Consider the following 14,623-nt stretch of genomic DNA (forward strand, 5'->3'; position numbering starts at 1 on the left):
ACAGGAAAAAGACCAAAGCAGAAATTCCACAGATGCACAGTTACAGGAAGAGACAACACGGATACAAAATGAGAGTAGTCAGGGAAGCGATGGTACAACCTGTCCTCTCAGATCCATCATCCCACAAGTAGTCTCTTTCGACACTCCTCTGAGTGATGAATCCAACTCAGAAAAATGCATTAACTCTGATCCGAACCAGAAAGATCTCACCGATGCCCAGCAAGAAACACAGAATACAGACCCACTGAATGGTAATATTTCATTACAGAGCACCAGTCAATCTAATGAAGCTGTCCAGGGTGAAGCTGCAGCATTGTCTGGTATCTTCCTGTCAAACATCAACACTAATGTAAAATATTGATACAAGGTGTTGTACAAGCCACCAGCATAAGACAGTTTCTTCAGGCATGTGTAAAAACTGTAGTGTCCTAACACCATCAAATAAAAGCTGTTTGATATAGACAAATATCATCTTCTTGATATTAGCTATTTGGTATCTAGTAGAAAATTTTTTACATAAAATACCAAGACCTTTAGTTGAACTGGAAGAATTATTTTAAAGTAATATAAAGATGCGTATTTACAATTAAGTAGCAGTTTGTTACTGGAGAGTGAGGTAGACTTTCAAAACAGAACTATCTAACATTTTCTCTTCACATGGATAATTATTCTTATGTTATTAAAATGCACTGCCCTTAGTTTAGGCACCTAATGTGTTTATTATTTTGTAAACCACAACCCTTGTACTAAATGTAATGTGAATTTTAGAGTTAACTTTAAGTAAATAGAATTTCCTAACTGTAGTAAGCATGGGACTGTGTCATTCTCTTAATCAGAAGATCAGACTCCTGACTAGTTTGCAAGACAAGCAAAGCAGCCAGAAATTCCCTGTAATGTCAGAATATTTTTTTAGAATATAAGTATTTTATCACAAGCTGACTATGATTTAGTATCTGGTGATTGTAAGACAGTATCAAGCGCCAGATTCCCAAGCTATGGGAATAGACATTATCAAAGCAAGAGAAAGACACTATACATTTTTATTTTGTTTTCTGAATTTGCTTATTGTTAGAATAAGCTTTGAGGTATTAGGGTAATGAGAATAATCAAGGCATATAATGACACTTCTTTTCCTCACTTCTAATTAAAATGCTGAACTCATTAATGCTTTTATGACAGTGAGCCTTGCAATATTGTGCCAGAAATATGGCATTGTCTGAGCAGCAAAATTGAAGTGCTTGTAAGACTTGGCTTAGACATAAGTATATGACTTGGCATATTTCTCAAAAAATGTTTTTAATGGAGAACTCCCACTTATTCTAGAGTTCTGCATTCCAGCGCTCTATGCTTTTATTGTTGACAGGATTTTTCCATCAGAAATAACAGATGGTTAATTTAGGGTCCTAAATCAAAATATTTACACTAAAATTAATTTCACAGCACTTGAAGTTGTCTAATAACTGACATCTTTGTCTCTGCACATGTATTTTTTGCACCAATTTTTGTATGAAAGCCCAACTTGAAATTTAAGTGCCTTAGAAAAGTTTCCCATCTCCTGGATAACGAACACAGTAAGAAGAGCTGCATCCTTCAAACCATGCAGAAAGCAGTTGTGGTGTAGCTGTCCTAGGGGGTCTTTAGATGCCTGACCAACAAAAATGCTGTTTGAGAGGTCAGATACAGCTCAGCATGCACTTAGTGCACTCTGTTGCCTTGACAATCTTTACATTCCACCTTTCCTATGAGAACAGAGTTTTCTTATTTTAGAAAAAGCTCATCTCATTCATTTTCTCAGGCAGGGATTTTTCTACAGCATGTCTTGTATTTTAACACTTCAAACTGCAAAATTCATGAAAAGGATGAGAAGTGTTTGGGTTTGTAATAGTGTGTTTCCGAAGGCAAACATGATCTGGAAGCTATTTTTTTTCTTGAAGATAGGAAAAAGATTGAACAACATTAATTCCTTCAAGGATGTTCCTTCACTAGAGATGGCAATATTCAAAAAGAGTTCAGATAAATAACTAAATAGAAAGAAGAGGCTGACAATTATTTAGTGGAAATATATAGTATTTGTAAGGTCCTGAACTAAAAGCCAGAGCTCATATGAGGACGTTGCTCAGCTCTTGCATCACTAAAGAGGCAGTGGTACTTAAACCATGGACTAATAACGAGTCACAGAAAAAGGGGAGATACAAGAGGAGACTTAACTGCATCAAGTGATTAATCACACAGTAAGAGAAGCAGCAAATTGTTTTTAAGGAAACTCCAGAGGCTGAGTATTGGGCCAATACTCCCCTACTGGGATCCCCCAATGTACATCTGAGCCATTGTAGGTTTTGCAGCACACATTTCAGTTGCTGCTGATTGCCACGGAAAGTTTTGCTATAGAGTTATACATTTTTCTACTGAAACTAAACATCTGTGCCTGAAAATCTTAAACTGTTGTATAAAGATCTTTGGAAATGACCTGGAACTGAAACGATTTTTTTCCAAACTCTCCTTTACTACACACTGTGCCTTTTTCTGCTGGTGAGAGCGTGTAAAAAGTAGAAACTACTACTCATGCCATTGATGGAACACATGCCCAGCCATAGTAAAATTCTGTTCTGAACAGGTCTTCAAATTAGTTTGAAAACTGTTCTTCTCAAATAGTTTGTGAACAAATGTAATCATCACTTCTTGGTGTTGTCATGGGAAATTATATTGTTGCAGGAAATTATATTGTCAAAATACTGTTATCATGGGAAATTCAGAGAGTTTATGCGTTCCCAATTCTTTGGATCTTGCCTTCTAGAATAGTGACTTTTCACCTATTTAGACCTGTGAATCCTTAAAATTTTTCCAGTGGAAACATGCATCCCTGGTCAGCCAAATTAAGCTTACAGAAAGTAAGTTTGCATTTCTTTTAGTCTCATAAACTTTTCCTGTGTCTCCTCATAAGTAATTCATAGTCACTCAAGTCAGAAAACCACAAGATGAAGCTGGATTTCTGATTTACACTATCACAGATTTTTAGTAGAGTGGTATCATGCATAGAATAAGGATATTGGTTAGGTGTTATTTTTAAAGACCTCTAATATTTGAAGGCATTTTTAGATGTCATTTTAAGTGAAACGTCTGTTCACTGTGATGTGTTGAATTTACTCTCATCCATCTCCTTCAGTCATTATTTGTGTTTATTTTCCAGCATAGATAAATATCCAGGTAAATGGAGAGCTTGATGAGTGTTTTGCCTGCTTACTGTAGCATATTAACGTCAGAGTCCAATACTCTCTGACCAGGTTATTTTAGATATTCCACGTGTGAAGGATACAATGTTTAATATCAAGTTTACCTATTTGAAGATAACTGATGTTACATGGGATTTCTGATTTAGCAGAGTGACAAAATATACTGAAAGCACACTTCAAATGTAAGTTACACTTAGCAAAATAGAGCGATTGCAATACACAGCTCAATCACGATGCCAGTGTGAGTCCCATTACCAGCCTCTAGAATATGCTCTGTCGTGATGCTGGGTGTCCCCAGTCACCAGTAAGGCATACACAGGTTGAAGCGAGCTCAAACCCATTGCTTTCTTCAAAATTCTTTGGTAGTTGTTTAGTTGTTATACTCTATAGTTGGCTGAGCCACATATTCACTCCATCCATGCTGGCCTGACTAGCTCAGGGAGACAGTCACACTCTTCTAATGAACTCGGGGAGAAACATCGATACCACTGGTTGATCCCCTCAGTTGTGATCTAGTCAGTGGATCCACTCATCTGACATAAACACTTATCTAAACCAAAGGCCACCCTCCGCTCACCTTTGTGTTGAGATTGTCAGCTTTCTTTGCAACAGCTCTTATCAGTCACCCTTTCCGATACCTCCTGAGCTCAATGGGCACATCGCCCTTGCCCATCTCCATTGAGATACCCTGTAGGGGTATGTTGGTCAGTCACAATATAATTTGCATTCTGATTTTATGTCATTAAATACTTTGATTTCTACTTCAAAATTAATAAAATTTCATTCTTGCATTTTCCCTATTTTCTCAATATTTAAATGCCATAGAAAAATACTTAGAATATTGTATGGTCTTTTGAAATTATTTGCAGAGGTACTATGTCATCATACTCTTAAAACTCTCTTTCCTAAGGAGGGATCAACCATGTTACTATATAGTGAGGAATCTGTCTATATATTATTTAAATACTATAATCTTTTAAGTCAGCACTGACCCTTTCACAGAACTTTATGCTTCTAATAAACTGCAGAGGAGACCTAATATTAATTTCTCAACTATGTCGTAGATGATATAAACAAATGACATATATGGTGGGCTTTTTCTGTGCCTGACAATTAAAAAAGTATACTGCTAATATTTACATCACTGTAATGTGCAGGGGCCATGGCAGCACTCTTTCTACACGTGGTGAGACTCAGGTCCTGGTTTTTTGAGACAAAATGACTGAATATTGGGCTTCAGCAGCAGCTTTAAGTGCCACTGCAGAGATTGTGCCACCATGCTAGAGCTAACTGAGAAGAAATGCAATGCAGGTGGTTAGTATTGGAATAGTCTGCAATATTCAATACCAAAGGGAAAACTGAGGCTAAAATGTTTCACATTTCTCTTTCACAGTGGTGAAACAATTTAATATAATTCTAAATTGAGGGAATCCATTAAACTGTCGTGGTTATTGTCTACTTAATATTAGTGTTCTTGCAAGAGTTTCTGTTGCTGTGGTGTGTTTAGGAGCCTCATAACTACAAGTAGCACAGGAGTCCCTGTTTTCTCACTCCCTCCTTTTTCTCTGTATAGGCGATGTTTGAGATGGTCAAACCAGAGTGTGTTGTGTATGATGCAGTAGCATTCAGTGCAGAAGGGAGATACAGCACGGGTGGCATTCCCACTTCTCACTTTTGGGGGTCCAGCTGATACAGACAGGAGTCTTTTAACCTAGGTCAGATATTTTCAGTGGAATATCACTTCAAGCAAGCAGAAGGTAGCGTACATGTGACCTTACTTTTTTCCCCTGCTTCCCAAATCAGAGTTATTTGGGTATTTTAAGAAGCACTATACATCTATAAGGACATTATAGCACTCTCCAAGCTGGATTTTTCTACCTCTGTACTTTCCGTACTGAGGATGGGAAGTAGAAGGCTAAATGATGTCCGGAGCAACTGGTGACTCCCGCGGCAGAGAAGTAAGCACCTGTGGGTGCTGGGGCTGGGAGAATGGGATAGAAAATAAAAAGAAAAGCAACATAGTTATTCAAATTGAAATGTTGTATGTTAGCTGTCATTGTTCTGCCCTTTATAAAAAAGCAGAAAACTCAGTTCAATTTTCTGTGAGTAAGCAATTGAATTATAACAGAGATGGGGAACACAGGAAGTGGATCTATCTGCGTTCTTGGGAACTGTCACTGAATGTTTGGATGTACAATGTCGAGGGGGTTCCCCTTAAAAAAAAAAAAAAAGAAAAAAAGAAAAAAGGGACCATTTTCCTCTCTTTCCAGGTGTAGTTCTTGTAAACTATCGCATTTGTTAACAGGAGTAGCTCTGCCCTGTGTCCTGGACAGTGAGAAGGGAGAACCAGAGGGTCACTGTTACAAGAACTCCAGTTGTGACTGAATGTCGTTTTTCTCCACAGTACCTTTGTCCTTTCCATTATCTCACTTTCATTTAATTGAATGTTACAAGATTAAGTGGACCTGTTATAAGGTGTTTTTTTATAAACGGTGATTTTCCTTTTCTCCTGAGTGATTTATTAATTAGAACATTAATTCAAAAAACTGATTATGTTTAATTAAACAACTCCATGTTTCAATGATTTATAAACGCTAATTGGCACACTTTGAACTTTTCACTCATGACGATAGCCATGTTAATCCTTAATATCAAAATGCAAAGGAGATAATAAATCTGTGATAAAACAGATTATCAGTAACTTCACTCTATATGCCAGCAGAGGACTACCCAGCCACATTAGAGTTGTACAAAGCATTTAGTGCCATTAGCAGTCTGTAACTGGAGGCCTTTGTGGGATAACCAGGTTAAATAGCAGTGGACAGATCTACATCAACAGCACACCTGTTTGATTTACGGTAACGCAAGTGGCATCAAGTAATCAGCCATGCCATGCATATGCTGGTGACCGTTCCATGTTGTGGTGGCTCTGTGGTGCTCAGCCGAGCATGGAAGCCTTTGCATCCATGTAAAGCAGGCACGGGTTGCGGTGGTGCCGAGGTCATCAGCGTTCCTTGTGCATACGGTGTGGCAAAACAGAGCAAGAATAAATCAGGATCCTGGTACTACGGGAAGGCATCCGTGTTCGTGCTTGCGGTGAGGATGGAGAGAACATTCTGTTAAAAGAACAAATGATGTGGTTATAAAAAGGATAGGGATTCTAAGACAACAGCCATTAGCAACCATTCTGAGGGCAGAGTTTATCACATACGAACACTGATGCATTGGCATGAAGAAACTTGTGGTTTAGAAGTCAATATTTAGTTTTTATGAAAATTAAAGATACAAAGTTTTTATTTTATGGCCTCCACAAACCACCCCTGTCCTACTCCTAAAACTCTCCTAACCACTCTACATCAAGCATAAAATTTAAATATTTAGATCAATAGATTTTACTTGCATACTCTTCCCCACCCCCTTTTTTACTTCTATGGATAAAAATAAAAGTTTAGTTAGATCCCTCCTAAAACAACTGCAGGCTGAAAGATCTGGAGAAATTCTTGTTCTAATTTGCATTAGTCCAATTTTGAGACTTCAAAATCCTTTAGACAACTGGTTGTCTATATGTAAAATAAGGGGGACAGGGAAGAACGCTGCTTGGGGGAATATGGCCCGTCTGCTGGTGGCTGCCTTACAGAGTAGGCAGTGCTCACTCTGCCACCATTCATGGCACTGAAACAAAGGTAAAAAATCAGTAGCGATTCTCACTTGTTTACAGTGGTGCTATGGTGAATTCATTGCTATTGGGTTTTTTCTTTCCTCATTCTCATGAGCTCCTTTTCGTCTCTTCCCTTTCTCTTTTCTAAACTGAGTGCATCTTCCTCAACTTCAACTCACTGTCTTTCAATTTTCCTTTCAGATCACACATCATCTGCGTTCCCTTTCAACTGCCTGTACCTTTGTTTTCTGGCTTTCAAAAGCCTTTCCCTGCCTGTGGTTTTTTTTTTTTTTTTATAACTTTTATGCTTCTCCCAGCTCATCTTCTCTACTTTTGGGACTTCCGTGCTTTTCCTTTTTCACACTTTCAGTTCAGCATTACTTGTCACTGGTGGGATCACTCAATCAACTGGTTAAAACTGAGAAGTTACTGTATAGTTAGTAAATAACACCGTAGGTTTGCTACATTCTCCCCATGCCTACTATCTCCATTTATAATTTCCTCAGCTGTACTCATTCAAAATTACTGAAGGAATAGTTTATGCAACAGCTTAATATTATGATTGATGGTTTGAAATTCGTGTTGTATCACTTAGTTTTAAAGCTGCTTGTGTCACTCAGTGTCGTTGCTCCTATCTGACTGAATTAATTGAATTCTTAGAACTTGACATTGGCATCTTTCATTATCTGAGAGATTCCCCATTTGAAAGCCTCCATTAAAGAGGATTTAAACAGCACTTCTCTGCAGATGGTGAATTTTGACTTTTAGTAAGTTGGAAGATAAAATAAACCAAAACCAAAGCCACTTTATTAACACTTAACTTATGTAAATGTCTTCAATTTTTTGTTTCATTCTGTGATCTATTGCTTTAATTCTATCTTATAGAATGAAATGCCTTATGGATAAACCATAGTTTAATTCTATGCTTATTCTGGGGAGAAGACAATTAAAGAAATCAGTGACTGAACCCTCATTTTAACCTTAAAAAATGTCAGGGGAAAAAAGTTCCTGTCTGTCTAGGACTGCTCTTAACTTGGGTAGCTTCCTCACTGAGGTTCCCAGTCACATTTTTTTCTCTTCCAGGTGAGCCTAAACACTGTAAGAAGTCAGAAGATATAGTAAAAGCCACTGAGCAGAAAGAAGCACTGATACAGAACTAGATTTGCTATTTCTTAAAAGCTTCTGACATTTCAGGCAGGACAGGTAATTTTATCATTTCTATCTTATAATGGGGAGGGGTTTATACCATAAAAACTCAGTTCTGTTATTATTCTCTTTGTTCAGTTCCAGTTGTGGTTTTATTACAAAATTTTGAAATGGGGACACGGTGTAACCCACTTCCTATGTCCCCTTAAAAGCCATTCAGTGTAAAGCAGAAAAAAACAATGCTTTTACATCTCTGAATCCTTCATGTCAGACTAAATGGTCATGCAATAAAATATCCTCAATTCAGGTATATTAAATACTGTAAGTAGTAGTATTTAAAATACATTGCTCATTAATTTTCATTTCACCTCTGTTGCAGGAGAAAAGAAGAACTCTTGCTGTTCCTACCCTGTGCGCTCAAGAGGCTGTTATCTGTCAACTTGTTCTTGGATCATCCTGTTTCTGTGGAGAGTGGTTGGACAAAATGATCAAAAGTGTAAAATGTAAAACCCTGAGCTGGTAACTCAAGGCACTTAACAACTCGCAAGATTTCAGTTGTATTTATTGTTGCTACTTCCTCTTCTATTCTGCTTTCTTAAACTAGCCAAAATAGTTTTTCCAGCCAAAGTTGGACCTCGCTTTATTACATCACTGGCACCAGACATTTCCAGTTCACCACAAGACATGTGAAAGCATGACATTTGTCATCTGTCCAGGATTGCTGTTATGTGTCGCTGGCGTCCAATGGAAATGGAAAGTTAAAGTGAAGCGTTGTTATAGATACTTGTTCATGCAACCATGCTGCATGCAACATTAAATACCTACTTGCTAGCTTCCTTAAAATATCTGGAAATAAAAATATGCAGACTGTACAGGGAAGTTGTAGAGTTACACTGACCAGCCTGTGGGGATGATGATTCTTCCCCACTGTGGCGGCTGCCGGATGGAGAGAACTGGTGTTTAATGAATCAGTATTCAAAATATATCCTTAAAATTAGTTAAATAGCGTACAGTATTAAAGATTAAAACATTCTCAGTCTTGTAGTATTTTGGAAGACATCAGCAAGGGTGTCAGTGCTACCATGAAGCTGGTGCTTATTGTTTTGTAGGGTGCAAGGGATAGCGGCAGGAACACATGAAAATTGCTTTGATTCAGGAAAACATTGTGTTGTCTCTCAGAATTGAAAGGTGACACTGAGGCCTTATATCACAGTTTGTCTCAAATGCAAAGGTCACTAGATGGATCCTGCAAAATCCTTGCTAACATTTGTTTCATTAGAAGAAAACACCAGGCCATCCCTCTTTCTCTGAGAGGCAGCGAGAATGGAGCACACAGGCAGTTACCTCTGCACAAAGCCTCAGAATGAGCCCTCCAGCCTGAACTGTGCCCAGAAAGAGACTCCATTTTCATCTCTGCTTCCCTTGAGCTGCATGTGACCTCGCCTGGCACCTCATTTCCCTCTGCTGGAACCTGCCAGGATACTTCATGCTCCTCTTTGTGGTGCAGGCACTCGGGTGGCTCGGGTCACTGCACTCCCAGTTCTCCTTTTCAGACCCTGTGGTTATTACCTCACTGACCAAAAAGTCTTTACAATCAGCCATGGTCCACCCTGAAGAGGACTCTGGGGTGGGTGGCACTCCCCTCTATGCAGAGGCTGATGGACAGTTGAGATCTGTGTGCTGTTCATCTGCTGCTTCAGGGACCTCACCGGAGCTCAACAGGCGTCAGGCTCAGCCTCCACAAGGGCACGCTTTGTCCCAAATGGAGAAGGAATCGTAAAACAATTACCCCAGACTGAGGGACCCTTGCACATCCATACCTGTTGACTGTCTCTTTTCTGACAGCAGAGCAATCAAAACTGAGCTGGGAACAGTGCGAGCTCCGAGCCCTGGGATAAGGGCATGCCACAAGGTGGAATTCCTGTCATTCAATATGTAAGCCATATACATGCTATGCATAAGTAGTGTGCATAGTTTTAACTTAAGAAATGTTTGTGCATATAGGATGTAAAAAGTGCATTTAAATTGTTTTGTGTATCTGGTCCAGGGCTTGTATTCAGCATGGACAAATTTCTGTACAGTGCCGTTAACAAATCAAATGTTAACAAATGAAATTATATCATATATGTTATAATGCAATTGATATTTTTTGCTAAGAGTTAAGAATTTATATATTCTCTGCTAGTGTTTGAGCAAGTCGTTAGTAGCCTGGATCACTCTGTGCACCTTTGCATCTTTTTCGGGATTGTTGGACTTCTTTTTTTTTTCCTTTATAATAAAATGTAAACCATCTTATGGTTTCTTATTGTCATTATGACAAGAAAAGAAACATGATGGTCACATCAGACATTTTTTAAGTTGTAAATTACCCTATGCTGTGGCAGTGGAAAATCTTGTTTAAGATCTGAGAACTTGGGACCTTATTTCAGACATGTTGACCATCTGCGATTCCCACCAAATTTGCAACAAAAGAGCAGAAGATATCTTTTAAAACTAGGCTAGTTAAGTATTTGCTTGTTACAGAGTGTTCTTCAACACTGTAATTTATAGTTCATTGAGACTGAAAGTCTGGAGCAATCAGAATTTAATGTTTTTATTATATTTTCAATTTCAGACTTTCACCATAGTTGAACTTGACTTTTTTTTTCTCCTCTGTGTCTCTGTCTCGTAGTGATTTATATATTCTGCAAGAATTTTCTCCTGGAAATACAAGCAGAAATAATAACAGATTCTGCAGAGTACTTGGAGCATCCTAGGGGGCTCTCAATGCCCTGCTGTTATTATACCCAGCACCAAGATTTCCCACTGCAGAAACTAGGAGGTGCTCCTGATTTCACAGGAGGCACTCAGTGCCTGCAGAACTCATTCATTAATACAGAAACGTGATTTGTGTATAAATAATCCTATTTGCTCATTTGTATTCAATTTTAATCACTGTGGTAGGTGTTACTGAGATACAAGAAGAAGAACCCTTAGTTCTTCTTTAATGCCAGATGATTCTCTCTTTCTTCCTTTACCTCCTGGACATGACCCAAAGCTTAGTGGTTTTTTTTGTAAGAGGAGAAATTTTCTTTGGTGGAGGAGACCAATATAGCTAACGCTTGTTTGTTAGGGTTTTGACCTTGTGTGGAATTTGCATTCAGATGGCAGAAAGGCTTGAGAGGGCCTCTCCCTGAACAGTAGTTTCTCTCTGAAAGCTGAAGGCTGCGCTACCAAAACACTGCATGAGGCCATAAGAAATGGTGTTTGTATCTGCATCTCCCCCACAGCATTATGGGCATGTACCCCTGCATTGAGCACACTGAGGAGCTGTAGCTGTAGAGTAGCCCTCAAGAGTTTTATTTTGTATTTTTATCTTGATATATCTGACAGATATATTATGTAATATTGTTATGGGTTATGATCTAGCCAGTATTTTTTTATTTAATTTTCAGCGAGGCAATCTACGACTATGTGTTTCTATTCTGCTGTGTTTGTCTGTATTTCCTATGATGATATTCCTAAATAAATTTGATTTGAGGGCAAGGACTGGGATGCTCCTGAGTGTTAGTTACAAATTTGCCTTCGTGAAGCATGTTTGCTCATTTGCGTATGGTTGTCTTTGAACAGTGATGGGGCATAAATGATTGTTTCCAACCCTTTCACCTGCTTGCAGCTCCACACTTTTTCCACGACTGTGCTGGTTTGCCATGCAAGCTCACTTGCACCCTCATAGCACCATTGAAAACAGTTTCTTTAAGCAAGTCTTGCCTTCTTAACTTCTACTGATAAAACAGACCTCATATGAAGAAAACCATAACCAATAAAACTCTTTTTACCCCCAAAAATTCTTACCATGCATTGGTATTGATGGAGTCACTGGGACTGTTCATGTTAGCAACAATTCTTCTGGAAGCGTACAACTTTCAGAGGCACCTCAGTGGTGTGGTAAATTTAGTCAGCCGAGTTCAGTGGAGTAGGGAGTAAACAGGACCCCTTCCTACTCAAATTGGAAATCAAGGGAAAGAATCCCATAGACCTAGGCAGGTATCAAATCCTAACAAGGTACGTGATGGAAATAAATCAAGACAACTACTTTATATCACATTCTTTGCAGTTCCTTTTTCCCAGATGCTATCCCAGCTGCATGAGCGAAAGACCTTCCTCTGTTGTATAGATGCCAGAAGTCAAACAAGCCACTACCGTGACCAAAATAACTTTAATTTAACAAATAAATCAAGATCCCCAGTGGTAAGTGTCTAAAAGTTATATTTTTAACAGGCTATACAGTTAATGCATGAGAAAGAGAAAAGTGTAAGTATGACATTCTTCAACAGCAACTTGAAGAGATTTGAATTTACAGTAGTTTAGCAGACAAAGATTTGTCTGAGAGGGGAGTGCATCCACTTCTAAATCATTCTTTGAAAAATTACATCCTTGAAAGCTGGTATGGAAAAATGAGTGGAAATGGTGTTTGATACTATGAGGAAAAGAAAGTGTCCTCTGTCAAACACACTGTGCAAACATTTAGGCCACTTCCCTGGGATAATTTTGCTTTCTTGGCCATTTAATTATTTAATGGGTCCCCAGAGACCCCTTTTCCATGTCCCAGGACAAGCTTTCAGAAGTTTTATAAAACTGAATGTCTAAGTAGTCCCCTGGGAACAAAGAAGCAAGTCATAACCACACACTTATAAATGTGAAAAATGTCTTATAAAAGCTGGGATTTTAACTGTTCTTGTCTGAAATTTGCTGCAAAATAATTCCCCTGTGCTTAGGCAAGTCCTTTGCTTATATCCTTTTTGTGGAGAACTGTTGGAGAACTTTCTGTTAGCTGAGCTTGGATACATAATATCTTAACCAAACATGCTTTTCTTACAAATTATGTAATAGATGAACTTTAAAGCTGATGAGTTTTATGCATTTGTACCATCCTGTATAGGTCATTATTATAAACCTGAAGTAATGTAAAATTATACATAAATAAGGCGGTCAGAATCAAACCAGTTGGTATTATCTGGGTCTTGAGCTGGAACATGCTTAAGCAGAATAGACGTATAAAGCTGTCTCGTTGTCACGTGGGGCCTAATGCTGATGCACTTGCAAACAACACTCCTGACCCTGCAAGAAGGACTTTCATTAGAATAAGATTTTGGGACTTGTATCATGATACGGTGCACAAACAGCAAATAACACAAAAGTGTTTGCTATTTGTTTGTATAAAGCCTGATACGATTATCTTCATCTGAATTCAATGAGACAAAGGGTCAAATTCACCTATGATGCAATTCTATGAAAGCCAAGAGATCTGGTGTCATTTTACCAGGAATTAATTTGATAATTGGATAGTAATTGGTTGTTTCTCGCTTTCTCTGTATTCAGCAGGTTGACTGATTGTTTTCTGCAGAGTAGGGTACTCTGGGGGTCTAATGACTCTCTACAAAGCACCACTCAAATTTAAGCCATCTTAAATTCTTTTATTGACATTGTGCTTCCTTTTCATTGAGACCTCTCTACTTTGAGAGAGAACTGTGGAGTTTTTTCCAGTCAGAAATTAACATTCACCTTTATTGTTTGGGGTACTTCAGTAGTTCACAATTGAAATGAATGCAGCATATTTGTGTCTGTCATTGTAATATGATGCATGGTGTATCTTTATTTTAACATCCTGTCAGAGAAAGACCCCTATCCTGTTCGTCACAGGGTGGTTTGGGGTAGGGCAGAACTATGCCACCAGAGTAATTCTGGGGGACATGTGTGTGTTCTCAAGTAAATAGTAGGTACAGGAGTAGGGCTACAGAGTTGATATTTCCAGTAAATTTGAGAATAAAAATGGCATGAGCAATTTAAATATTATTTATAATTGACCTTAATGTCTGTTTTTAATATTCAATCTGCTGAGTGTTTAAAAAAGCAATTAAAAGTCCCATATAATGTTAAAACCCTTGATAAATGTAATAAACAAATTACATATTCAAAAGAGAATCTATGTCCCATTAGGAGAGAAAAAGAAAGATGAGAGCAACATATGGCAGTATAATTAGCATGATTAGGGAAGCACATCAACAGAATTTATGCTGCAGGGAAAATGTAATAAGAAACCAACACACTTTCCTCACTGCCTCAAAAACTGCAAATATTGCTCTATGAAAAGGAGAAGATGCAGAAAGGCTCTCTGGCATTTAAAGCTGTAACTTGTGTTCTTCTGTCGTTATTAAAGATGCACACAGCCATCTGCAAACCATTTATTTTTTGCAGAGTTCACATTGTCCCATTGGTTTGATTAATAAAGAGCAATATTACACCTCAGCTGCTTTACAGAAAGATGCTATTTTGGAAACCTAATTAATACTTGTTCCACAGTTAGCTTGAGGTGTTCGTTAGTGCCAGATACTGAGTTCTTATTTGTTTCTCATTATGTGGAGAGTATTGCATCTCAATGCCAACATTTTTGGTTTGCATTTTGGAATAACCTTTCGACACACCCACTTCCCACAGCCCTCCCTTAAGAAGAGCTAATAACACCTGTCATCATTATTTTCACATGCCCGTTATGTCTGTTGAAGACAAAGATGTGGGCTATTTGCATAGATAGACTATCCTGATGCAC

The sequence above is a fragment of the Pterocles gutturalis genome, unplaced genomic scaffold, assembly GCF_000699245.1.
Source record: "Pterocles gutturalis isolate BGI_N339 unplaced genomic scaffold, ASM69924v1 scaffold2332, whole genome shotgun sequence".
Lineage (NCBI taxonomy): Eukaryota > Metazoa > Chordata > Aves > Pterocliformes > Pteroclidae > Pterocles > Pterocles gutturalis.